Here is a 27,946-nt window from a genome sequence, read left to right as displayed (position 1 = left end):
ATAAAAAACAAAGTTGCAGCAATAAGCTGTGGCTCAGTGGTTGTACTCTTGGCACTGGGTAAGAAACTGTGAGTCCTAGTCCTAGTCAAGAGACTTGAGAACAAAATCTTTGCCAATGGTCCAATGTGGGCGGAATACTACATTATTGAAGACATTGGCCTGGATTTTCATCCTTGAGATGGGTAGCGGGAGTCCAGAAAATTCCCAGCTTGGTCTGTCCACCTTGGGAGGAAGTGCCTGCAAAAGTAAAGTCTTCCCTGCTGGGGGATTGGTGTGGACTGGGGTCAAGCCAAATGACTCAGGAAAAGGTTTGGAAGCATCCTCAGGGACTGCTTGGTGCTGAGGTGCACTGCTTAAAAAGCCACCTTGCTGCTGTGGGACTTTGTCCTAGTTAAAATAAAACACAAAGGCCTCCAGTCTCACCTCTTACACTGCTTCACCCTCCAAACACGTGCCATGCCCCATCTATATTACCTCATGGCTCCCACCCACCTCTTACAGCATCTCATGTCCCAGTGTCAAGCTATGGTACTTCCATGCCCATCGACTCACTATACATTGCATCAATGCAATGAACCCTATAGTGACAGCAGAATGTAATAAAAAATACTTTTTAAGAAGAAATTCATTCATAACTTACGACTAAATTGAAAACATCATTTCACTTCGGGGTGATAGCAAAACCCACAAACTTATGAAACCATTTACCATCATATAAAGAAACATTGTGAAAGTGACAGCGGAGGTCAGAAGCCAGAGCAGTCAATCAAGCAATGTTTTCCCTGGGGCATAGATATTTCAATAAGCTTAATAGATTTCTGTGCTCTCAACCAAGCCAGCTTGGGCATGGTAGCCCATGGGAATGGGTGGAAAGGCAGAGTTTGGCACAGGGCATATGAGAAGGACCATTCAAATTGACCTTTTAAAAGGTTTCTGATTTGAACTAGGGCCCGATTTTTACGCTCTTCCTGGCGGATCCTGAAGTGGGAGTGTGGTGTGAATTGCGTGGAGAGGATTCCCTCTGTTTTCCCACCCACTCTGACCTGGTTGCAATTTTATGGTGGGTTTGGCAGGGCCTCAGAGGGAAAGCCCGCTCATGCCCCAATTCAGTTCCTTAAGTGACTCAGTGAAAATTGTGGATGCATAAGGCGTGCCTGAATCCACAGTGGAGTCCGTCAAGTTGGGAGTGTTTGGTGTGGGGGCTTTTGACCAGAATTGGCCTATACCCTGTAAAAGCACTCTCAAAAATCAGGAAGCCAGGGGATGGGGTCAGAAATTCCAGGACCCATCCACCATTCTTTATTTATTTTAACTCGATGAAGGCCCAGGATAGTCTCTTTGAGTTAAGATATTAAACTGAGACCCTGTTTGCCTTCTCAGGGGAGGATGTAAAAGAATCTTCTGAATAATAGTAGGAAAGTTTATCCCTATGTGTTGGCCAATATTTATCCCTCAATCAACATCAGTAAAACAGACAAGCCATTATCACATTGCTATTTGTGGGAGATTGCAGTGTGAATATTTGACTACTGTGTTTCCTACATTAGGACGGTGAATATATTTCAAGAAGTACTTTATTGGTTATCAAGTGCATGGGTCATTCTAAGGTTGTGGCAGGTGCTACAAGTTCTTTTGTAGTTTCCCTGATACACTTATTTATTCTTATTTATCAATAACTTGGAAAGGCACCCAAGGTAATTGGGTGAGTCTCCACAATCATTAGGATGCTTTGCCAGCCAACTGAACACATCAAAAAATGTGGCAGTACTTGCCTGAAATTCTGATACATATTGCTAGCGAGCAAGCCAACCTACAAGCCACATAGACTCACATAAATTATGTTAGCTTTTTCAGGCTAAGTTGTCAGACTATGAAAGGAAACAATATAATCTTGCAGTACACCAGCCTGTAAATTTATGTCAATTAACATCAGCGTCAACCAATATCAGCCTGCATGCTATCTACTCATGTAAGTAGGCATGTATAACAACTTAGAAAGTGACTTGTTGTGGCTTTAAGTTATAAAGGGTTTATTACCAACAGTATGTAAACAAGGATCTGACAGAGCTGCAATAAACATCTACTGTCTTCCCTTCCCTGGCTCCAACTGAGATTCCTCTCTGACCCAGGACATGTGCCCTTGCATCCTATTGGCTCAGCTTCCCATGTCTCTTTTCCATAGGATCTGGCCTGATCACATGGTCTTCAGGGATTGCCCCCCTAAAGGGGCCACACTACCATACCCCTGCACCGCCCCCCATACCTGAGTTCATCTATGATTGAAACAAAACAAATATCATTAAACATAGGCATATAAAACTCTTCAAGACATCAGGAACACTTCAGGAAAAGCTCTTCACAAGTTCAGTCAATCAAGAGACTTCTGGATCCTAAAGGAATGTTTCAATTTAATACTATGATCTTTGGTGAATGATGAATCTGGGTGGGTAATTACAAAAGGTAAACTCATCAATCAGGGGTCAAGATCCTCTTCAGTAGCCACTGTCTCCGCGGCTACAGAAACTGATAGTTGTTCCGGTTCCACATTTACAGCAGGAATTTGTAGTGACTTCAACAAGGCGAGTGTCCGATCTTCAGGGCACTCTGGATTCTGATGATTTATCAGAAGCAGTCTATGAATGAATGCAACTTTTCTGGCAGGTCCGGTTGGGAGAGTTGCACCGTCGGCCTTTTTTCGGGATTTGTGCAAGTGCTGGAAACGCATGCACATCTCCCAGAGCTGGAGAACAGTTGGAATCCATACCACGCAGGAAACCGGCAGGAAGAGAGGTAAGTCATTTCAATCATTTTAAAATATATTTTGCATGTGATTATTGGGAACTTGCTGGGCCCGATTGATTCTTCTACCCCATCAGGAGTACTTCATTCCGGCAGGGTTTAGAGTAGCTCCCCACATTCAGGGCAGTAGCGGCAGACCCCGCTGGTGTAAAAGGGGAGCAATCGGGGCTTCCCCAGGGAGTCGGATGGTGGGGAATGGTGCTTCCTGGGCATGGGCACCCTGGCAGTGCCAGCCTGTGCCTCCCACACTGCTCAGAGGGTAAAGTGCCCGTGCCCAGGGGGTATCTGAAACTGCCCATTGGGCATCAGGCAGTGCCAAGAGGGCAGGGCCTATAGTGAACAGGGTTAGGGGGTGACTGATGGGGGTGGGGGGGGTCCCGCTGCCACTCTGCATAGGGATCGGCTGGGGCTGGAGGGAGGCCTGCGATCGGGGTGGGCTAGGGTGGGGGGTCTGCCGAGGGTGGCCTGTCTCCCGGGGTGGGGGGTCTGACTCCGGGTGTGAAGGGACAGTGGGGGTGGAGTCTGTCGGGGTGAGGGAGGTGGGGAGATCGCCATTGCTGGGGAGGTGGGGGTTGCTGGACATCAGGGTGCTCTGGGGCAGGTGGTCAGGTCTGGCCCTGGAATTGTCATGGGGGGGCCGTGATCGGGCTGTGGGAGGGGGCTGGAGGGGCAGCACTGTGGGGATCCCGGGCTGGCCAGCGATTGAGCTGGTCAGCAAATGGGGAGACGGACAGATCGGGGCCGTTGCACTTGGAGCAGAGTTCTGGAGCTGTCAGAATCTGGCGTGAATAGGCCCTACCCCCCCTAGGCTTTTAATGAGATTCCCGATTGTGATCTCTACAGTGCACAGAGTGGGGAGATTCGGGTCTGAAGCTGCACTGAAAAAACAGTCATGATCTAGAACAGTTTTCCCACCAATTCAGCACCTTTGGGAGGATCGCTCCCAGAGTTTGTAAATAAAGGAAATATGGTGAAGGGACACTGGACTCTGAGGAGTTAATTCAGCGGTGATGAGGATGAGATAAATAAAGTGACTATCCAAAACCAACTGTTAGTAGAAGCCCAACTGGACTGCAAACAGGCACTACAGCTGGCCTTATGGTTGGAAAAGGCAGCTAGTGGGGCATATGAGTTGCAATGTATCCTGATGGAAGTGGACATCCACACCAGCTTGTTCCAAACATTACCATCAATCCTTCTTTTTCAGTATTGGCATATTTTCATTCTGCTACAGCTAAGGTCCTAGAAGCATAGGATATTTGGCATTCTTCTCCATTTGGCCATCTATGTGCTAATACTGCCCTGATGCCACATGGAGATAAATCACAGGTCAGCACTAACACTTTTCTGGGATCATAATGTGCTAAGACATCAACGATGACAGCTGTTGCTTTATTTTCTTGAAAGCAAGGTCTTGGCAGGCAGACCATTCCCAAACTTGACCTTTTTTTTCACAGTTGGTGTAACAAAACCAAGATATCAGTGTGGTATGAATTTTCTGTAGTACATTACCAGCTCTAAAATGACCGTAACTCCTGGATTGAGGTGGGAGCCGGGGTATCCTTAATCACCTGCACCTAATCCTTCAAAGGATGTAGTCCTGACTTGTCCACGTAATAACCCAGATAGGACATTTTCCACTCCAAGAAGATGCATTTCTTCCTCCTTAACCGTGTGCCAGTTCTTGAAAAATGACTAAGGACTTCCTCCAGATTCTGAAGGTGTTCTGCCTTTGTTTTACCTGTAATAAGAATGTTGTCTAATACAAAGACCATGGCAATAGTTGCTAGGAGAAATAATTGGAGGCAGGTGAAAAGGTTTGGGTAAAGAATTATGCAAATATTACTTGGAATGGTTGAGTCCAGTATGGACCCTGTATCCTACAGAATACATGGGGTGATGCCATCCTGAAAAAAAAACCTGTACCAGCTGCGGGCCTCGAAATCACAGTTCATCCCTGAGCCAACACTGCCCAGCAGGCCGAAAATCAAAGTCCTCCTCAACTGGTTAGCCCCGACTCTCTGATGCCCATAGTTAGGACTGTGGAATCCAAAATGGACACTGCAGACAAAGCTATGGCTACTCCTCTGCTGCCCAAGGAAGGGGGTGCTTCAGAGAGTTAAAGTTAGAGGATCTGGACCCAGTGCTGAAATGTCGAAAGAGACAATGCGGTGCATGAGATTCCTCAGACTTAGGGGCAAGGGTGTAGTGACTTCAATGAGGCAATGGAAGTTGGCCTCTTAGAGTACAAACTCCCTGATTGAGGCATAATTGCCTGCCCAACCAAGGAATCTCATGTATATATAAAACTGGGAATGTCAGGTCTTCAGGGCGCTCTGGATTCTGATGTTGTATCAGACGCACTCTATGAATGAAATAGAATTTGTAAATAAAGGGTATGGTGAAGGGACACTGGTCCCTGAGGAGTTATTACAGGATTCCTATATCAGCAGCTGATAAACTTATTTACCACAACAGATGCCTGTTGGTTCCCTGTGTCAGGCCCAACTCTAATTCCTTAAATGATCCACATTTTTTTACACAATGGCCTTATACTTCTACAACATAGGAGACTGGTTCCATTTTTCCACAATTTTCCCAGCCACCCATTTGGTCCTGCTGCCAGGACTAGACCACTCTCTTAGAAAATTCTGTCCTTTTTTCTTGAGCCATGATTTTCTTTCTGGGAAGCTTGTTTAGCTTCCATCCTCTTCACCAAATCTGGGAATACTAAGTCCAAATGGATCTATAACGGCTTTCCATTTGTAATTTGCATGACCCCTGTGGTTGTATTTGGTGTTGTGTGTATGTCAACAAGAAGCTTACCAGATGCAAAGGTAACGGCCTATTAATTTGTTTTCTCATCTTATTTTGCTAAGCCAATGGAGGTTGGATGGTAAGGTGCTGACCGAGCATTGCAAATATCATTTGACTTAACAAATTTCTGAAACTCCTCCACTGTAAATGATGTGTATTGTCTGACACTAAGACCTTTGAGATGTCATGGGTGGTAAAAGTCTGCTTTAACTTATCAATGGTGGCTGTTGCCATTGTAAACTTCATTAATTGAACATTCAACCATTTAGAATGCGCATCAACCAAGGTGAGGAACATATGTCTCATGAGCGGATCTGCAAAATCTATGTGTAGTCTTGACCATGGTCTACCCGACCACTCTCATGGATTCATATTTGCCAGTGGCGGCAATGCCTCTTGAGCTTCACATCTCAGGAACTGCCTGACCATTCTTTCGATTTCTTTATCAATGCTTGGCCACCTAACATATGTTTTCATCCTACTTTGCCTTGAATGTGTGTAATGCAATTTCAGTAACAAAAATTGTTACTCCTGGGGTGGCACTATTACACGCGTCCCCCTACAATAACATACTGTCTTCACATGTTATCTCTGTCCTTTGCTGCTGGTAGCGTCATATCGCCATCCTTTCTTCACCATCTTCTTAACTTTTGATAATATTGGGTTTCTTTCAGTCCAGTTTGTTTGTGTTTTAGTGAGACTGGCAAAGTCTATTTTAAGTGCAGCACAAACACAATTTCTGGTGGAATCAATGGTGAAGGTACAACATGTGATGGAGAAGGAAAACAGCTGAGAGCATCCACGTTTGATAATTGCGTCCCTGGGTGATGCAGGAGTGAAGAATAGATAGCTGCAATGTTTAGTTTCTTAGGATTCAGCAACTGTTGCTGACCCTATGATCTTCAATGTCTGAACATATAAGTAGACAATATGGCTCCCAACTCATTCAATCTGGATGGCTGAAGGCCTTTTTGAAAGTATCGAAATGCCTGCTGGACATAATGATTGAAGATTGAGGGTTGAAATGATTTTTTGACTGATTTGACTATCTGGTCAAAAGATTCTGGGTGCGATTTTGCCACCTTGCTCTACCTGGTGAACAGTGCAGCAAGATAGAAAATTAGCATGCAATGCTAAAAATCCAATTTGTGCCTCCGTCAAATAGTCTCCGTCCTTCCTGGCCCCTTCTGAATGGCGCAAACCGCTTCCCACCCAGAAAGGGCGTGAAGCTTATTAGCAAGAAATTGACGGGCTTTTAATATCATTAGTGAGTTCACCACACATGCTACCCCTCCTGTATGCTTCCCAGCTATTTGGCATAATGCCAAATAGTGCTGCTCTTGAAAAATATGGTTTGGGTTCAGCAATAATGAAGGAGTGCAAGAAGGTGAGTACTGCTGAGCATCAATCTTTAGGGTACAGAGGGATTGCTATCAATGGTACGGGATGGGGTAGGGGGCCTGAATGGTGCGGGGTGGGATGGGGGCTTGAATGGGTTAGGAGATTTGAGGGAGCAGTACCAGTCTGGGGAGTCCTCAGATTGGGGGTCACTGCCAGTTTGGGGCTTGTATTGTATGCATTCCCCCAGCTGCTGAACAATCCCTGGGGGAACATGATGTGGCAAAAGCCCAACTGTCCTTAACACTGTGAATTCTGAGCCATTTTGAGTTCAAGTTTACAATATGGTGATCAGCATTGCAGCGGGGCTTGTGGTGTGGCCTAACCAAAGTTTGATTAACTTTCTTATTGTTCAGTTATACTCGGCCAAGTGTTTGTCTGCTTTTTTATGGTCTTGTTAACTTGTGTTGCTGCCTTTGGTGAGTTATTTGTTATCCCAGATCTCTTTGCTCTGCTACCCATTTGGAATCTAAGGCCTCAATTTTCCAACCCCCAGGCTAATACAACTTCTGAATAACAGTGGTCCAAACATTGATTCTTGTGGAACATTACTTCTCATCTTCTACTACTCTGAATAACGATCCTTTGCCGCTACTCTCTGTTTTCTGTCTTGAAGCAAGCTATCAATCCATTCTGCAACATTTATTTTCATCTTGGAATGTGAGCATTGCTGGCAAGATCATTATTTATTGTTCATCCCTAATTGTTTTTGAGAAGGTGATGTTGAGCTGCCTTATTAAACCACTGCAGTCTTTGTGGTGCTTGAAATCACAAGGTCCTGTTAGGGAGGGATTTTGACTCAGGATTAATGAAAGAATAGTTATGGGTGCAAATTAATGGCTTGATGTGCCAGTCAATCAGTGTGGCGAGCTAGGAAGATAGCTTGGGAGGGTGAAAATCCTCCTGGCTCTGTTTGCCAGCAAGAATGACTTTGTGCCCAAAATACCAAAAGTTAAAAGGATCTATCTGCTCCCACACGGCTCTTCTGCCCTGACCAGTGAGATGTCATGCTAGCACAAATCACTACTGCTCTGCAGTTGGGTGACCAAGTGCATGGCCATGATGGTGAGATCAGAAGCCATTGAAGCCCCCAGGAGGTTGGGGGCATAGCCAGACAATGCCAATTGGGCAATGAGAACTTGGCACCCTGACTGCCACCTGGCACTTTGACAGTTCCCACTTGGGCATGATAAGTGTGCTGGGGCAGTGCAAAGGAGGTGGGGCCTGAGTGGGGGTGGACCTGAGTTAGGGTGGGGCTCTGATGGGCATGAGTATGCATGATGATGAGGGGTTATGCAGGGAGGAGCTCTGCAAACGGGGCAGTATGCGGGGGACTCTGCAATGCGGGTGGACAGCAGGACAGCGATGAAAGGGGGTGATATGCAGGGAAAGCTCTGCAAAGGGGCTGGTCAATGGGAAAGTGGGGGGCAGTATGAAAGTGGGGATGTGCAGGGGAGGACCATGGAGAAGTTCGTGATGGTGGGTGGGAGGGACACATCAGGTGTCTACCGGGGACTCATCAGGAATGTCCTGATGCCCCAATGCCAGCAACCCATGTTGGTGTGGGGGGAGGGGAAAGTAGTGCTGCCGATGACGGCAAGGGGTTGTTGGTGGAGATTGGAGTGCCCTGCGCAATGGTGCCCAAGCACTCTGAATCCGGCTTCATCAGTGTATCTAGGCACTGACCTCTCGCCCCTCAACACAAGGCTCCCAGCTATCCGAAAAACTGATCAGAGGATTGGAAAATTGCAGTGCTGAGCTCACCCAAAAGACCGGTGTGGAACATTCCCGTTTTCAGGCTTTTATAATAATTAGAATTTTCTTGGGAAGATGCTGCTCAATATCTTTCTAAATCAGGATTGTGTGTGACTTGAGGAACTTGCCCTTTCCCATGCCCTTTCAGTTCCTATCCTTCCAGGTAGTGGAGGCCATGTGTTTGGACGGTGAGTGACAATGGGCCGCAGTTTGTGGCAAAGGAATTTGAGGACTACCTCGATCACCAAGGTCAGCTCCATACCACCTGGGACAAATGGCGAGGTTGAACGTTTTGTCCAGATCTTAAAACAGGCATTTAAAGTTGCCTTGTAGATGATGGATAGACTTTGAGGAGCCAGGAGGTGAATTACTGGGTGTAGAATTCCTAGTTTTTGACCTGCTCTCATGGCCACAGTTGAGTTTCTGATCAATGGTAACCCCTAGGGTGTTGATAATGTGGGATTCAGTGATAGTAATGTCATGGGGCAGTGGTTAGATTCTCTTTTGCTGTGGAAGGTCATTGCTTAAACCTGTGGTACAAATGTTACTTATAAAGCCAAGCCTGGATAGTGTCCAGGTCTTGTTATGTAGGGACACCAACTGTGTGTCTGAGGAGTCTTGAATGGTAGTGAACACCGCAATCATCTATGAGCATCCAATTTCTGATTTTATAATGGAAGGAAGGTCATTGATGAAGCAGCTGAAGATGGTTGGGTCCAAGACACTACCCCGAGGAACTCCTACAATCATGTCCTGGGACTAAGATGATTGACCTTCAGCAAACACAACAATCTTCCTTTGTGCTCAGTATGACTCCAACCAGTGGAGAGTTATGCCTGATCCTCATTGATTCCAGTTTTCCTAGGGCCCCATAGTCAAATGTGGTCACTCTCACTTCACCCTGGAGTTCAGCTCTTTTGTCTGTGTTACGTCCAAGACTATTATGAAGTCAGAAGCTATGTGGCCCTGGTGAAACCCAAATTGAATGTCAGCGAGCAGTTTATTTCTGGGTGAGTGCTGCTTGATGGCATTGTCAATGGTGCTTTCTGACACTTGGCTGATGATTATGAGTTTACTTATGGGCTGGTAGTTCACTGGATTGCATTTGTCCTGCTTTCTGCAGGCAGGACATACCTGGGCAATTTTCCACATTGCTGGGTAGATGCCAGTGGTGTAGCTGTCCTGGAACAGTTTGTCTAAGGATGTGGCCACATCTTCAGTATTATTGTTGGAATGTTGTCAGGACCCATAGTCTTTGAGGTATCCAGTGTCTTCAGCAGTTTTGTGACATTGCATGGTGTGAATCGAATTGGCAGAAGACTGGCATGTATAATGCTGGGAGCTCTGAAGGAAACTGAGATGCAAAGTTCACTCAGCAGAAGTAGCAACTATGAAGTCTGTGTTGGTGACTATAGAACAACTCCACGAGTTTGCTCGTTTTGGAGGCCCTGAGTGATTTAGTTTCACTAAATCTTATGGATAACAGACGGTCAGTGTGGTGGAGGCAGTGAATAATTAACCTGTCCTCTGAACTTGTATTCTCTGATTTTATTAATTAGTATTATCTTATCAAATGTACTTGAAAATATAGATAAATTATTTCTACTGCATTACTCTTGTCTACTCTCTGTTATCTCATCAAATCCTTTTTAAACAACTTGATCAGATAATCTCTTGAAGGCAAATAATAAAATGTATCTCAGTTTTGGTGTTGTCTGTGGGCTTCTTACTGAAGGCCATTTCTGGATACAGCCAACTGAGTGAGAGTATTCCACAGAACATCGTGGTCGTCTGCTTTCATTGCAGTTTGTGATCTAACAGAATCACGGACCAATGTGGTTTTCAAATAGGCAACTCCTGACAATTTAATTTTGTTCATAGGAAAGAAAATACAATAGCTGCCCAGGATGGACTTGCAATAACAAGTAGTTAAAGACTCACTCAAGCAGCAAGAAATATTGAACATTCTGGAGGAGAATAGTTCAAAAAAATTTGTGAATAATCCCTTTACTCAACAAGCTTCTGCAACTTATCAGCAACACAGAAATGGAAGCTGATTTTAGGTAAGGATTGCAAAAATACAAATGAGACAGCACACTGTTACTGAACAAGCGAACATGGTGTCCATGAATTGGGTGATTGGTCGACCCATGTTGGACGAGGTGGGCTCGAGGAGGAGTTCTTGGAATGCTGCCGGGATAATTTCCTTGAACAGTGTGTGTTGGAGCCGACGAGGGAGCGAGCTATCTTGGATCTGGTGCTATGTAATGAGGCGGGTAGAATTAGGGACCTTGCGGTGAAGGATCCTCTTGGAGAGAGTGATCATTGCATGGTGGAGTTTCTGTTGCAGATGGAGGAGGAGAAAGTGGGTTCCCGGACACGCGTCCTTTGTTTGAATAGAGGGGAGTATGGTAGGATGAGAGAAGAATTGGCGAATGTGGACTGGGGGAGCGCGTTGGAAGGTAGGTCTGCTGAGGAGCAGTGGAGGATCTTTAAGGAGATCTTTCTTGGTGCTCAGCAGAAATTTATTCCGATGGTCAAAAAGGACAGTAGGAGGAGAGGTAATAAGCCGTGGATAACGAAGGAGGTGAAGGAAAGTGTTAAATTAAAAGCGGAGGAATTTAGAGTAGCTAAGAGCAGTGGGCGAGAAGAGGATTGGGAAAGGTTTAAATGTCAACAAAGATTGACAAAGAAGTTGATAAAGGAGGGTAGGAGAAGCTATGAAGCTGGGCTAGCACTTAATATAAAAAAGGATAGCAAGAGTTTTTATAAATATATAAAAAGGAAGAGGCTGGCTAGGGTGAACGTTGGTCCTTTAGAGGATGAGAAAGGGGAGCTAGTGGTAGGGGATGGGGATATGGCTAAGGTCTTGAATAACTTTTTTGTTTCTGTCTTCACGGAGGAGGACGTGAATAATTTGCCGGGTGTTAGCGATGGAAAGGTAGTAGGACTGGAGGGTCTTAATGACATTACTGTTACTAGAGAGGTGGTGCTCGACAGACTGGAGGGGCTGATTGTGGACAAGTCCCCAGGACCGGATGGAATGCATCCGAGGGTTCTGAAAGAAATGGCGGAGGTGATAGTGGATGCCTTGGTGGTTATTTTCCAGATGTCGCTGGATTCCGGGGAAGTGCCGGAAGATTGGAAAACGGCTAATGTTACGCCATTGTTTAAGAAGGGTGCCAGGCAAAAGGCGGGGAATTATAGGCCGGTTAGTTTAACGTCTGTGGTAGGTAAAATGTTAGAATCCGTCATTAAGGAGGAAATTGCGAGGCATCTTGAAGGGAATTGCTTGATAGGGCAGACGCAACACGGTTTCATTAAAGGGAAGTCGTGTCTGACAAATTTACTGGAGTTCTATGAGGATGTGTCTAGGGCAGTGGATAGAGGAGAGCCGGTGGATGTGGTCTTTCTGGATTTTCAGAAGGTGTTTGACAAGGTACCTCACAAGAGGTTATTGCAGAAGGTCAGGGGACATGGAGTTGGGGGTAGGGTGTTAGCGTGGATAGTGGATTGGTTGTCAAATAGGAGGCAGAGAGTGGGGGTCAATGGGTGCTATTCGGATTGGCGGTTGGTGACTAGTGGGGTGCCCCAGGGGTCGGTGCTGGGGCCTCAGCTATTTACCATTTATATAGATGATCTGGAGGAGGGAACCGAGTGCAGGGTGTCGAAATTTGCTGATGACACCAAGATTGGGGGAACGGCAAATTGTGCGGAGGGTGTGGAGAGTCTGCAGAAGGATCTAGATAGGCTGGGCGAATGGGCCAGGAAATGGCAAATGGAATTTAATGTTGGCAAGTGTGAGGTGGTCCACTTTGGTAGGAAGAATGGTAGGAAGGACTATTACTTACGTGGCGAAAAACTGCAGCAGGCGACGGTGCAGAGGGACCTCGGGGTCCTTGTGCATGAGTCGCAAAAACCCAGCTTGCAGGTGCAGCAGGTGGTCAGGAAGGCGAATGGGATGCTGGCCTTCATAGCGAGGGGGATTGAATATAAAAGTAGGGAGGTCTTGCTGCAGCTGTATAGGGCATTGGTGAGGCCGCAGCTGGAGTACTGTGTGCAGTTTTGGGCGCCGCACCTGCGCAAGGATATTTTGGCCCTGGAGGGAGTGCAGAGGAGGTTTACTAGGCTGATACCGGAGTTGAGGGGATTGAGCTATGAGGAGAGGCTGAATAAACTAGGCTTGTACTCGTTAGAGTTTAGAAGAATGAGAGGAGATCTCATTGAGACGTATAAGATGATGAATGGGATGGATAGGATAGAGGTGGAGAGACTCTTCCCGCTTAAAAAAGACAGTAGGACTAGAGGGCACAGCCTCAAGATAAAGGGGAGGCGGTTTAGAACGGAGTTGAGGAGGAACTTCTTCACTCAAAGGGTGGTGAATCTCTGGAATTCTCTGCCCGTTGAAGTGGTGGAGGCTGCCTCGCTAAATATTTTTAAGAAGCGGGTTGATGGGTTCTTGATAAGAGAGGGGATTAAGGGTTATGGGGAGAGGGCGGGAAAGTGGAACTGAGCCACGACAGATCAGCCATGATCTTATTGAATGGTGGGGCAGGCTCGAAGGGCTAGATGGCCTACTCCTGCTCCTATTTCTTATGTTCTTATGTTCTTATGTTAACTTGTTGGGAAAACGTAAAGGGCATGAAGGTACGTTATAAACTTTCTGTAAAAGTAGCAAACACATGCTGAAGAAAAATATTACCTTTCAAAATTACATGCTTATAATGTTGCAGAAGCAACCAAGAACCTTAAAAAAGAGTATAGTAAATAAGTTGGCGGAAATGAAAATAGCAAGATTATAGAAAATACAAGGACGTGTGTTGCGGGAAGGAATTTGCATGGGCAAAATCACAGTGTGTCACTTCCCACTACTATTACATTCAAAGGCAAAATTTGCACATGATAGGAGAGCACAGTGCAGAACAAGTAGTGGAAAATATGACAGAAATTGCACATCTAATGTGAGTAAGTAATAGTAGAGTTATTGAAGGAGATTCTTGAAGGTTTGAGGATTGTGGTTATTGAGGTAAGGAACATGACTAGTGGGTTGTGTTAAACAACAGTATCTGTTATCTTACTAAAAAGGCATAAGCATCTACCATATTTACATTCCTCACCATTTGACTTCCTACTGTCACATTTATATACATATTTTCCTATTATAATGTCCTATGTCCATACTTCTTGCCGATATAAACAGGTCATGTCATGTAATCTTGCCACTTGATGGATTTATAATCCCTCTTTGAACAATTTTACACTTGCCATCTTGTTTATCTCCAAGTAATTCTGGTGACCAATTTCAAACCTTGTTATTTTCTTCATTTTACGTCACAATCTGCTATCTTCCACCTGACTTTTAAAGTTAATTCATTTTCCCGATAAACTCCGTGAGATGTCCTAATGCTAATCTCTTTTTTGTTATTGTCAGCATAATCACTGGCATTCTCGGAATGGAAATTCTGAAATCCAGTGCCACAGAAAAAGAAGAGAAAATTTTGATAAATAGTATTTAAATTAAAAATTAATCAAATTTTTTGAACTCAGTGCATAAAACCAATGGTCTCCATTCATTACTGACGCTATTCGGCGTACCCAACCCCAGAGGCAGCTGGTCAATCCTTCTGTTGGATGAAAACTGCACTAATGGAATGTATATGATGCAATGTCTTTTGCAAGACAAGTCACAGATCAAACATTATTGGAGTCTCAGACCAATGGACGAATGATATTTTGGTTCTTGGTCATCAAGTTTTTTCCTTTGCATTACCAGACCTCACAGCAGTGAAATTTTGCACGCTGGGAGAAAAGGAATTTCAGTTTGGACAGCTTTTTGAACAATAGAAAGGAAAAAAATGGCAACAATGTATAGAGCAGCAGCTGTTTCCTTGCAGGGCGGGATTGTGAAGAAATGGCATCAACCTGAAATGTTAACTCTACCTTCCTGACTTGAAAAGCTCTATTTCTAAAACTCTGAAATTTCTATTTCACATTACCAGAATCTGCAGTATTGAACATTTTGAAGTGTAGACTTCAGGCTAATGGGGAGACTCCTTTGATTGTGGAAGGCCTTGTAAGAATGTGAGGGAAGAAAAAGCATTTCTGAAGTACCTTTATCTATTGGGAATGCTGTGTGCTCTCCACCTTTCTCTCAGCACTGCCCCATGTTCTGTCCTTACTGCCTTTACTCTTCTTCCTCCTATTGTGCAGAAAGAGGAACTTCATCATAAGAACATAAGAACATAAGAAATAGGAGCAGGAGTAGGCCATCCAGCCCTTCGAGCCCGCCCCGCCATTCAATAAGATCATGGCTGATCTGAAGTGGCTCAGTTCCACTTTCCTGCTTTCTCCCCATAACCGTTAATCTCCTTGCCTACCAAAAACCTATCTACCTGCGTCTTAAATATATTTAGCGAGGTAGCCTCCACCACTTCAACGGGCAGAGTTTCCAGAGATTCACCACCCTTCGAATGAAGAAGTTCCTCCTCAACTCTGTTCTAAACTGCTCCCCCCTTATCTTGAGGCTGTGCCCTCTAGTCCTGCTGTCCTTTCTGAGCGGGAAGAACCTCTCCACCTCTACCCTATCCATCCCTTTCATCATCTTATGCGTCTCAATGAGATCTCCCCTCATCACCTCTTCATCACCATTCCCATCAGTTTCTGGAAGCAACAAGTCATTGTGATGTTATTCAGAATGCAATGTTACTGTAATTTATGACATTCTGATTGGATTATATTAAAGATTTATCCAGGCATTTATAATGAGAGTTCTACGGTGCACCATATAGCATTTCTCAAAGTGGTATGATCCACATTGTATCTGTTGTCCGTCTCGGTCTACCGAAACTATACTAGACATCATCAATTGTGACTGCAGAATGAATCCAAGTCATGAGTGTTAACATGGTGGATTGTCACATGATACAAATGCCAAAGTATCTTCCTGCATATCTGGCATTGGCATGCAGGATAAGTTGATTCATATCACATGCTGGCTGAGTTTTAACAGAATTAAAATGTTCCTTTAAATTGATCAGGTTGTCACAAAGGGGCTTTGCATGGCTTATGATTTTATGAATTGCTGCTTGCATCTGTGGGAACTCTGCCATGCTGCAGAACCTCTGTTTGACTGCTTCTATCGGGAAGGATATAAATAGCAGAGGCTTTTTAAATAGAGCATTATTGACCTTCTAGATGTAATACTAAGCAATTGCCGACTTAACGTGGTAAATTTCATTCGCTGCAACATGAAAGGCTTCAGATACTTGGGACTTAATTTTACAGAGACAACTCAGGTGAATGCCCCTTCTTTGCTTCTGTAAAACTGGTGTGCTGATGCCAGTCTTCAATTTTACGGAAGGCGAGTGGGGCTTGAAGCTAGAAGCCTGTCCATCTTCACTAAACATGCAATTAACTGCCAATAATAATTGTCAAATAAACAATTGTCTGAAATCCATGGGCCACACATGGGCCAAAAGGGCTGTGATTGCCAACAGCTGCTCATGGGGGAGTCAGTTAGCTCAGTTGGCTGAACGGCTGGTTAGTGATGCAGAGTGATGCCGACAGCACAGGTTCAATTTCCATACTGGCTGAGGTCACTCATGAAGGTCTCTCGCCTGAGGTGTGATGATCCTCAGGTTAAATTATTACCAGTCAGCTCTCCTCCTCAAATGGGAAAACAGCCTGTGGTCATCTGGGATTATGGCGAATTCAGCTGAGTCTGCTGTTGGATGCGAGGAGTGGATCTAGTGTAGTTTAACCCCACTGAGTTTGGACCTCTTTGTAGGAGGACATGTTTAGAGGAGGGTGTCAGAAGGGAGTGAGAGGTCAAGGATCCTGGAGACAAGGCAGATTCTTGAAATGGAAAGGTCCGACTCGGAGTTTAGAGGAAGCTGATGGGAATTATGCACTTTGGCAAAGGCTCCTTGAGTGAAGAGGAAAACAGGAGAAGGAGGGATAGGAGAGTTAATGGCCAGGGATAGGTGTGCTCCGCTGACCATGTGTGTGAGAGACCTGATACTGCTTTACGGGCTGAAGGCTACAAAGACCAACATTACTAATCCTTTTTAACAGAAGAATACAGGAACACAAGAATTAGGAACAGGAGTAGGGCATTTGGCCCCTCCAGTACATTCTGCCATTTAATAAGTTCGTGGCTGATCTGATTGAAACCTCAACTGCACTTATCTGACTACCCACCGAAACCTTGACTCCCACGGTGATCAAAATCTAACTCCCTCTTGAGTATATTCAATGTTCTCTGAAGAGAATAATTCCATTATTTCTGAAAACAATAACATTATTCTTGTCTCAGTCTTCAATGGGCGATCCCTAATTTTTAAACTGTGTCTCTTCATTCCCACAAAGGAAAACATTGTCCCCTGCAGATCTTATATATTTCAATATGATCACCTTTCCTTCTTCTAAACTCTAGTGGGTATTGGTCCAACCTGCTCAACCTTTAAGCTAACTGCAGCATCCCAGAAACCCATTGAATGAACCTGTTCTGTATTGCTTTTAATGCAATTATATTCTTTCTGGAGACCAAAATTGCACTCCAGATGCAGTCTCATCAAGGCCTTGCACAATGGTAGCAACACTTCTCTAGTTTTATATTTGATCCTCCTTGCAATATATGGAACATTTCATTTGCCTTCCTAATCACTTTCTATTAAATTTTGCACACTAATTATTTTGTAATCCATGTACCAGGGTACCCAGATCCTGCTGTACCTTAGAGCTCTGCAGTTTTTCAGTTTAAATAATATGCTGTTTTTTCATTCTACCTGCCAAAATGGACATGTTCACATTTTTCCACATTGTCCTCTAGCTGCCAAAGCTATCTCCACTTGTCTTTCTAAATCCATTTGTAGCCGCTTTGGGTTCTTTTAACAACTTACTTTCCTACCTATTTTTGTGCCATTAGCAAATTTAGCTAACATACATTTGTTCCCTTCATCCAAGTCATTAATATAGATTGTAAATAGTGGAGATCCCATCACTGATCCCAATAGTTTCAGCTCACCAATTTGAAAATGACCCATTTATTCTGAATGCGTTAACCAACAGCTAACCAATTCTCTATTCGCACAAACATGTTACTTTTCACGTCATGATCTCTTATTATGTAGAGTAACCTTTGATTTGACAGATTATTGTTGCCTTTTCAACGTACACCACATATACAAGTTTCCCTTTACCTACATTGCCTGTTACTTCTTCAAAGAACTCTAATAAATTAGTCAAAACATGGGCCGTGATTCTCGCACCATGACATGCAACTTTTCTAACGGGTCATGCCAGGAGATGTGTGTGTTGGCCATTTCACGGGTTCTCCGACAGCTTTTACGATCCACATGCATCTCCCAGCCGGAGGAAAAGGGCATCACCGGGAACCTGCTGAAGATCAGCGGGCCGCTGATTAGTATGAATTTACATACCTTTACATGCCATTATCAAATCCACACAGCAATCTCTGCCCACACCTGCATCTCCCACCTCTTTGGCGTGATGTAATTTTGGTGTGAATCAGACTAGGTATTTAATAGTCACAACCTGGCATGGCAGCCTTGAACTGGCGTGAGAAGGTAAGTGCTGCCAGCAGAGCACGGGGGATGTTGCAAACAGGCCCTGGAGATGCCTGATAGACTTCCTCCTACTGCCTTTAGGACAGTGATATCTGTGGCAGGGGGATAGGGAGGCTTCTATTTCCTCACAGTTCTCTGGGTGAGATTCTGTCAGGGAGTCCCGTTGCACCCCCCACCCCTCCTCCCCACCTCATGGGCATGTCTGTTGTGCACTGTGGGAAGCAGCTTTGAGGGCTCCCACTCCCCCTTCTTTGGGCAGTGCTGAAGAGCACTGCGGGAGGCAGCCTCGAGGGCTCCCACTTCTCCCCTCCCTTCCGTGGCACTTTGCAGAGGCGTTGTCTTGCTGTGGGGTGTGGTCAAGGACTCTACTAAGTGCTGGTGTTCTGGGTGGGGGAGGAGTGTACCATGTGCTGACTGAAGCCTAACCAGATGAAGCAGCTGCTGCTCCAGGCCGGGGTGCAGAGGTTCAGACATGGACTGCATAGAACCTGCTGTCACTGGGCACACATCTGCCCTGCCCTGTGACACAGACCAGCACACATGCCTATAACAGATGCTGCAGTTGCACATATAGCAATAGCTCAAGGGTGCACAGTGCACACCAACCTGCATAATCTGTGCCAGCATTTGTCCTGATGGGAATCTCACACAACCCTAATTGGGTCACGCGTGGCACCATGGATTGTGTGGGGTTGCCAGTTCCCACAGGTGAGGGTACTGGCCCAGATACTTGTAAGAGATTTTGAAGGCTGCGTTCAGTTGAGTGTCATTCATCTCTCAGGGTGCTGATTGGTTGCCATTCTATAGACTGTGTCCAGGGGGCAGGGGCTGTGTGCAATACTCAGGGCTCCTAATCGATTAGCTGCTATGTCCGGGAGGATGCAATACTCAAGGCTCCCATTCATGAGAGGGAATGATCACAAGCTGAGGTAGTGCATGCTTTTGCCTTCACATCCATCGCTGGGATTCCGAATATGGAGGGCGCAGTGGATGGCACGCACATCGTCTTGTTGGCCCAGGTCTCACACTGTGTCGGCACACTGTTTGACTCCCCTAAACAGCCTTGCAGTCGCAGCATGGTTGCTGACAGCCCTTCCACAGCTCCCCAGATTTCCTGATACAACTCCACCAGTCTTGGGAGCAACAAACCCAGAAACCCAGCAGTTGGCTTGGGAGAGCTGAATCCTGGCCTCTGGCAGATCTCTGTGTGCCCAAGCCTTCACGCGATGTGCATCAGATGTGATATGCTCACCAGATCGTCACGCAGAAGTCACAACCATGGTGATCGTCTCTATGTCGATGGGTTGTGTGGTACATGCTGGTGCCGCTTTAGTGGTGCTGCCCTCATGCCTATAACAGATTCTGCAGTTGCACATATAGCACTGAGGATTCCTCAGTGCCCCCCTCCGAGGTGTCATCCACGGGGTTGTGCACAGTTTGCCCCAGGGCTGTGGAGCCGGCGGCAACACCTGAAGGACCGGGCTCCTCTGGGTCCAGAGCTGGAAAAAAGAACACACATTAGGGGGAGAGAGGCAAAACATTCCATGCAGCATCACACCTGTTTAGAGGAGAACCAAGGTTGAGGGTGTGCTTCTGCTCACTTGCGTGCTATACGCCGACCTGGTTATCAGTAACCATTTGGTATGGCCCATCCCCCCCTGCCAGCTCCATGGCACGCCCCCGTATGCTGGTTAGTTGCTGCAGGTCAGGCACAGCATCACCAGTCTTTGTCGTCTCCCATGCATTGCAGATTTTCTTTTCCTGTGGGAACACTAGGGGGATAGCAAGCATTAAACATATTGCAGCGCATGGTGCGCAATGTGTGCTTGTGTCTCGGGCGTTGTGCTGACATTTTCGAGGAAAGTGGTCACCACTGAAGGATGCTTGTTGAGGGGTGAGGGGAAGAGGTTAAATTCTGTTCCTGGAGGGAGGGTAAATTGTTGCATGCCCTGTACAAGGAAGGTTGGAGATCCGTGCCAAGAATGTGCGCAGTTCCAAGAGGGATGCTCACTCGCCCTGGCTGTTCGCAGAAGGTTTACTTTTTTTGCGACAGTGTCTGCCAGAGCACAGTGACAGGCTCCTGACATTCACTACTTCCATCACTTCCTCCCGCAAGGCTGTGGAGTTCGGGCCCTGGCCCAGGGAATAGACGATCACGCCTCTCCTCCACGGCATCTAGCAGGTGCTTCTGGCCTGCCTCCGAAAACCTGTGAGCTGGTTTCTGGGCAGCCATCTTTGTCGCTGTGTATCCATTCCTGCAGCTTATGTCTGGCTTATTAGGGGAATGCAGGAGCATTGAATGTGGCCAGTCACAGGCCCGTTGACAACAAATACTTGTGAGAAATTTTGAAGGTTGCATTCAGTTGAGTGTCATTCATCCCTCAGGGTGCTGATTGGCTGCCATTCAATAGGCTGCTATGTCCAGCAGGTGGGGGGAGGGGGGAATAGTGTGGGGAGGGGGAGGGGAGTATAGTGCTACACTCAGGGCTCCTAATAGATTAGGTGCTGTGTCTGGGATGGGGAGGGATGGGGGCGTAATACTCAAGCCTCCCATTCAAGAGAGGGAATGATCACAAGCTGGATTTGTGCACATCAGCACAATGCTAGTTCCCTGCAGGACAGCAGTGAGGAGAGTATGTTCAAGGGATGAAGGGATTGCATACCTGCATTATCCAGCTCCCTGGGGGAATGAGGTGAGCAGGCAGTCATGTCTGTGTGTGGGAGAACATGGGGGAGGGGTCAGCACTGAGGCTAGCGATGTCTGTGTAGGGAGTTTGTGGGGCCAGCAATGAGGCCAGCGATGTCTGTGAGGTGCGGATGTTAGTGATCTGGATGCTGGGAAGTCTTTTCAGATCTCCCAGCGATGTGTGCATGTGCGGCTTCCCTCTCAGCCCAATGATTTCAAGCTCTTTGGCGCAAATAGTCAGCAGTCACAGGCATTTAGCAGTCACGGGCATTTAGCCTTTGATCTTCGGGTAAGCATTCTCCAAGGCGGCCATCATTACACACAAAAATGCAGAGTCGCTGAGCAGAGACAGATAACCAAGTTCCGCACACATGAGGATGGCCTCCACCAGGATTTTGGGTTCATGTCACACTATCTGTAACCCCATGACTTGCCTGGGCTTGCAAAATCTTATTAACTGTCCTGTCTGGAGACAATACACATCCCTTTAACCTGTGCTTAACCCTCTCTCCACTCACATTGTCTTTTCCTTTAAAACTTGATTATCTGCAAAGACTCGCATTCCAACCATTATCTTGTAAAATGAGTTTGTGTCTATATATGCCCTGTTTGTGAACACAAGTCCCACTCACCTGATGAAAGCTTGTGGCTTGAGGAAAATAAACCCATTGGACTTTAACCCGGTGTTGTGAGTCTTCTTACTGTGCTTACCCCAGTCCAGTGCTGGCATCTCCACATTACAGGGGAGGTCCCAGACGATTGGAAAATAGGCAATGTTATTCCTTTGTTTAGGAAGGGTAGCAAGAATAATCCAGGTAATTACAAGCCAATGAGCCTTACATCAGTGGTAGGGAAATTATTAGAGAGGATTCTTCGAGACAGGATTTACTCCTACTTGGAAATTAATGGACGTATTAGTGAGAGGCAACATGGTTTTGTGAAGGGGAGGCCGTGTCTCACAAACTTGATTGAGTTTTTCAAGGAAGTGATGAAGATGATTGATGACGGTAGGGCAGTGGATGTTGTCTATATGGACTTCAGTAAGGCCTTTGACAAGGTCCCTCATGGCAGATTGGTGCAGAAGGTGAAGTCGCATGGGATCAGAGGTGAGCTGGAAGGAGGATAAAAAACTGACACATTCAAAGAAGACAGGGGGTAGCAATGGAAGGATGCATTTCTGAGTGGAGGGCTGTGACAAGTGGCATTCCCCAGGGATCAGTGCTGGGACCTTTGCTGTTTGTTTTATATATATAAATGATTTGGAGGAAAATGTAACTGATTTGATTAGTAAGTTTGCGGACAACACAAAGATTGGTGGATTTGCGGATAATGATGAGAACCATCAGGCGAGACAGCAGGATATAGATCGGTTGGAGACTTGGGCGGAGAGATGGCAGATGGAGTTTAATCTGGACAAATATGAAGTAATGCATTTTGGAAGGTCTAATACAGATAGGAAATATACAGTAAATGGCAGAACCCTTAAGAGTATTGATAGGCAAAAGGATCTGGGTGTACAGGTACACAAGTCACTGAAAGTGGCAATGCAGGTAGAGAAGGTAGTCAAGAAGGAATACGGTATGCTTGCCGTCAATGGTCAGGGCATTGAGTTTAAAAATTGGCAAGTCATATTGCAGCTTTATAGAACCTTAGTTAGGCCGCTCTTGGCGTTCAATTCTGATCGCCACACTACCAGAAGGATGTGGATGCTTTGGAGAGGATACAGAAAAGATTTAGCAGGATAGTGCATGGAATGGAGGGCATTAGTTATGAGGAGAGGTTAGAGAAACTTGGTTTGTTCTCACCAGAATGACAGAGATTGAGGGCTGACCTGATAGAAGTCTACAAGATTATGAGAAGCATGGACAGAGTGGATAGTCAGGAGCTTTTTCCCAGGGTGGAAGGGTCAATTACTTAGGGGCACAGTTTTAAGGTGCGAGAGGCAAGATTTAAAGGAGATGTATGAGGCAGATTTTTTTTACACAGAACTCATTGCTGGGAGGTAGTGGAAGTGGATAAGATAGTGACTTTTAAGGAGTGTCTTGTCAAATACGTAAATAGGATGGAAATAGAGGGATATGGTCCACAGAAGGGTAGGGAGTTTTAGTTAAGTTGGGTAGCATGGTCAGTGCAGGCTTGGAGGATCGAAGGGCCTGTTCCTGGACTGTAATTTTCTTTTTTCTTTGGGGCTTGAGGAGACAAAGAATGAGGACATTGGGGAAAACATCAGGAACCTTGAGGAAGACAGGGACACCAGGGACGTCTTAATTCAGCGCAGCTTTAGAGAGGCTGCCATGTCATGGCTTCAACTTCATGCCAAGGGCACTGTCTCTGAACAAATATTTCATGTAGGCAGTTCTATCACCCTGTAATAGCTCTATAATAAAGTTTATAGCCCCAGCTTTCTCTCATAAGCCATCGTCGCACCTTGCACCCCTGGAAAACATCAAGGATACAGAGGGCACTGAAACAAAATCAATACTTATACATTGTACACAGTAACAACAAATGAACATATATCTAAATCAAATCAAACATTACAGGGATGAAAGGAAATAATGTCACCCATGAAAATCCCCTTTGTGCTCAGGTGCCTTGAACTTATACTTGCCAGTTCTGTGTCTTGATGCCCTCCTCTTTGCTGGCAGCAGCATTGGAGGCAGCCTGCTGAGTGGTGTCATGTCGGCCCTGATGATCATGGCTGGGCACTCTTCAGTTGGTGCTCAGGGTCAACATGGTGCTCAAGCTGCTCATTGACTCGTCCATGACAGAGATCATGACATGTAGACCATCAGGGATCTCAGTCCATTTCTCCAGTTGGACATTCAGCATCTGCCGCATAATTTCTCCAGAGGCTCATCTCCTGTCTCAACCATTTGCCGGGTGTTAGCGATGGAAAGGTGGTAGGACTGGAGGGTCTCAATGACATTACTGTTACTAGAAAGGCGGTGCTCGACAGACTGGAGGGGCTGATTGTGGACAAGTCCCCAGGACCGGATGGAATGCATCCGAGGGTCTGAAAGAAATGGCGGAGGTGATAGTGGATGCCTTGGTGGTTATTTTCCAGACGTCGCTGGATTCCGGAGAAGTGCCGGATGATTGGAAAACGGCTAATGTTACGTCGTTGTTTAAGAAGGGTGCCAGGCAAAAGGCGGGGAATTATAGGCCGGTTAGTTTAACGTCTGTGGTAGGTAAAATGTTAGAATCTGTCATTAAGGAGGAAATTGCGAGGCATCTTGAAGGAAATTGCTTGATAGAGCAGACGCAGCACGGTTTCATTAAAGGGAAGTCGCGTCTGACAAATTTACTGGAGTTCTATGAGGATGTGTCTAGGGCGGTGGATAGAGGAGAGCCGGTGGATGTGGTCTTTCTAGATTTTCAGAAGGCGTTTGACAAAGTGCCTCACAAGAGGTTATTGCAGAAGGTCGAGGGACATGGAGTTGGGGGTAGGGTGTTAGCGTGGATAGAGGATTGGTTGTCAAATAGGAGGCAGAGAGTGGGGGTCAACGGGTGCTATTCGGATTGGCGGATGGTGACTAGTGGAGTGCCCCAGGGGTCGGTGCTGGGGCCTCAGCTTTTTACCATTTATATAGATGATCTGGAGGAGGGAACCGAGTGTAGAGTGTCGAAATTTGCTGATGACACCAAGATTGGGGGAACGGCAAATTGTGCGGAGAGTGTGGAGAGTCTGCAGAAGGATCTAGATAGGCTGGGCGAATGGGCCAGGAAATGGCAAATGGAATTTAATGTTGGCAAGTGTGAGGTGGTCCACTTTGGTAGGAAGAATGGTAGGAAGGACTATTACTTACGTGGCGAAAAACTGCAGCAGGCGACGGTGCAGAGGGACCTCGGGGTCCTTGTGCATGAGTCACAAAAACCCAGCTTGCAGGTGCAGCAGGTGGTCAGGAAGGCGAATGGGATGCTGGCCTTCATAGCGAAGGGGATTGAATATAAAAGTAGGGAGGTCTTGCTGCAGCTGTATAGGGCATTGGTGAGGCCGCAACTGGAGTACTGTGTGCATTTTTGGGCGCCGCACCTGCGCAAAGATATTTTGGCCTTGGAGGGAGTGCAGAGGAGGTTTACTAGGCTGATACTGGAGTTGAGGGGGTTGAGCTATGAGGAGAGGCTGAATAAACTGGGCTTGTACTCGTTAGAGTTTAGAAGAATGAGAGGAGATCTCATTGAGACGTATAAGATGATGAATGGGATGGATAGGATAGAGGTGGAAAGACTCTTCCCGCTCAAAAAAGACAATAGGACTAGGGGGCACAGCCTCAAGATAAAAGGGGGGCGGTTTAGAACGGAGTTGAGGAGGAACTTCTTCACTCAAAGGGTGGTGAATCTCTGGAATTCTCTGCCCGTTGAAGTGGTGGAGGCTGCCTCGCTAAATATTTTTAAGACGTGGGTTGATGGGTTTTTGATAGGAGAGGGGATTAAGAGTTATGGGGAGAGGGCGGGAAAGTGGAACTGAGCAGCGACAGATCAGCCATGATCTTATTGAATGGCGGGGCAGGCTCGAAGGGCTGGATGGCCTACTCCTGCTCCTATTTCTTATGTTCTTATGTTCTTATGTTCAACCACAGCTTCATCCTGGCTCCAGCAATCCTCTAACAGCTGGCATCTTGGTCACTCTCTGCTTCTGCCAGCTCATCATGGGAGTGTGCTGTGGCCTCACCACAGTGCACAACCATCTAAGCTCGCACATTAATGCCCACCAATGTGCTTGTGCTTGCTGTGGTGCCTGTAGGGTTACAGGGTGGATCTGTGGGTGGGGCCCCTGCAGTATCAATGGAGGGGTCCTTGGGGTTCTAGGTGCCTCTGGAGAACGGTCCATCTGAGGGATGAAGGCAGGAAATCAATGGTATGAATAATCACATATTGAAAGTGCTAGGCAGCCTGCTGATGGATCAATGGGGACTTTTGCTTAAAACTTCTCTTTTCAGATGAGAAGACCCTTGTCTCTCAAACAGCTTCCTGAGTCTGTCAAGAATTTCTGGCAGCCTTCAGGGAGCTGCCTTAGCCACATTTAAGTCCCCATCAGATCGCCATTGGACCCTGAGTTTGCCATCCTTTCGCCCATGCTGCCAGCCCTTCTCCAATGTTGGAACATGTATCACGCAGCCAGTGTGAAATTGAGTTTGTCTTATGTTCATGGCTGGAAGTGGAAATCACGGTTGTTTCTGGCTCTGCTGATCATGTGTGCACAATGTGTGTAAAATTCAGGCCATGAGGACAGATGATCAAGAGTTTGGTCAAAGAAGTAGGTTTTGAGAAATATCTTAGAAGAGGAAAGAGAGAATGCAGAGAGTTTTAGGGAGGGAATTCTGGACTTAGGTCCTTGGCAGTGGCAATCACTCTGGAGCAATTAAATCTGGGGATTCTCAGTAAGCCAGAATTGCAGAACTGCAGAGGTGTCGGAGGATTGTAAATGTGGAGGAGATCCAAAGATGGAGAAGGGCAAGACTATAGAGTATTTGAAAATAAGGATGAGAATTTTAAAGCCAAGGCTATCCTTAACTGAGAGTCAATGCAAGTCAGCAAGCACAGGGGGAATGCTGAAAGGGGCTTAGATCAAGCCAGGACACCATCAACTGAGTTTTGATGATGTCAAGTGTATGTAGGATAGGAAATGGAAATGGTCAAGTCTAGAAATATCAAAGACATGAGAAGAAGGCTTCGGCAGCAAATAAGCTGAGGCAGGTGTGGAGTCAGGTGATACTACAGAAATAGGCCATCTTAGTGATCTCACATGTGGTCAGAAACTCAACTCCAGAAACAGACTGTGATAGTCTGGCTCAACCTCTGGCAAATACAAATAAGTGTGTTGGAAAGATATTCTTTAGTCAAAAAGTGTCCAATCAAGCCTTTATGATGCCTTTATTCACCTCCCCTTCATAGCTTAAGAATATATACACTCGGTTTGTGAAATCCATGTCCCAAATGCAGATCAATATTTTAATTAGAATTAAATAATACTAACTTCAAAAATCCTAATTCAACCTCCAAAATACTAAGGAAATTGTCACTCAGGCAAAGTAGCAATAAACTTCAACAGTAGCACACAGTATGGCCTTCCCAATGTGATATCTCCCTCAGGGATACTGTCCTTGACTTCTTTCCAATACTTTTATAAAGGGAGTCATTATTTCAAGTGGCATTTGGGATGAAAGTTGGGGGAATGATTTGAAGGGTTTAGCTATGTCTTGTTGATTCATTTACAAAGGCTCTTTGGACACACAGCAGGTCTTAAAGTGGACTGGCACTTTGATTTGGAAGAAATTTCAGCTCCAATTTTATTACTGATTAGAGACAGGAGCTGCCAGCAACCCACGTTATCCCATTTACTGCCTCAAAAACTTGAAAAATGGGTGGCAAACTTGAGGAAAATCCAGATATGGGTTTTTGATTATTAGAAAACATAAAAAAGTCAGACTTTTGTATCTTTAAAATTGATTATATCCATTTGCACTGGTTCAATTGTCCCCAATCTTTAACTGTATTTTAGCTGAAAACTAATTGTTTTTAACTGTTCGTGTGTAGCATCATTTGTAATTTTGTACTCTTAAAAAGGTAACTGCAAGGAAACTAGTAAGATAAGAAATGGAGTAGGCTATTCAAACCCTTGGGCCTGCTCTCCCATTCAATTAATATACTAACTCCATACATTATCTTGGCTCTAAACTTTATATTTATTCATAGATTGGGGCATGGCTGACTTAGGCCAACATTTATTGCCCGTCACTAATTCTTTTGAGAAGGTGGTGGTGAGCTGCTTCCTTGATTTACTGCAGTCCATATGGTGTAGGTACATCCAAAATTCAGTTAGAAAAGGAGGTCCAGGCTTTTGACCAGTGACAGTGAAAGAATGATTAGTTCCAAGTTAGGATGGTGTAACTTGATTGGG

Source organism: Carcharhinus amblyrhynchos, chromosome 11, assembly GCF_965287045.1.
Source record: "Carcharhinus amblyrhynchos chromosome 11, sCarAmb.v2.hapA, whole genome shotgun sequence".
Classification (NCBI taxonomy): domain Eukaryota; kingdom Metazoa; phylum Chordata; class Chondrichthyes; order Carcharhiniformes; family Carcharhinidae; genus Carcharhinus; species Carcharhinus amblyrhynchos.
This window is presented reverse-complemented; position numbering follows the sequence as displayed.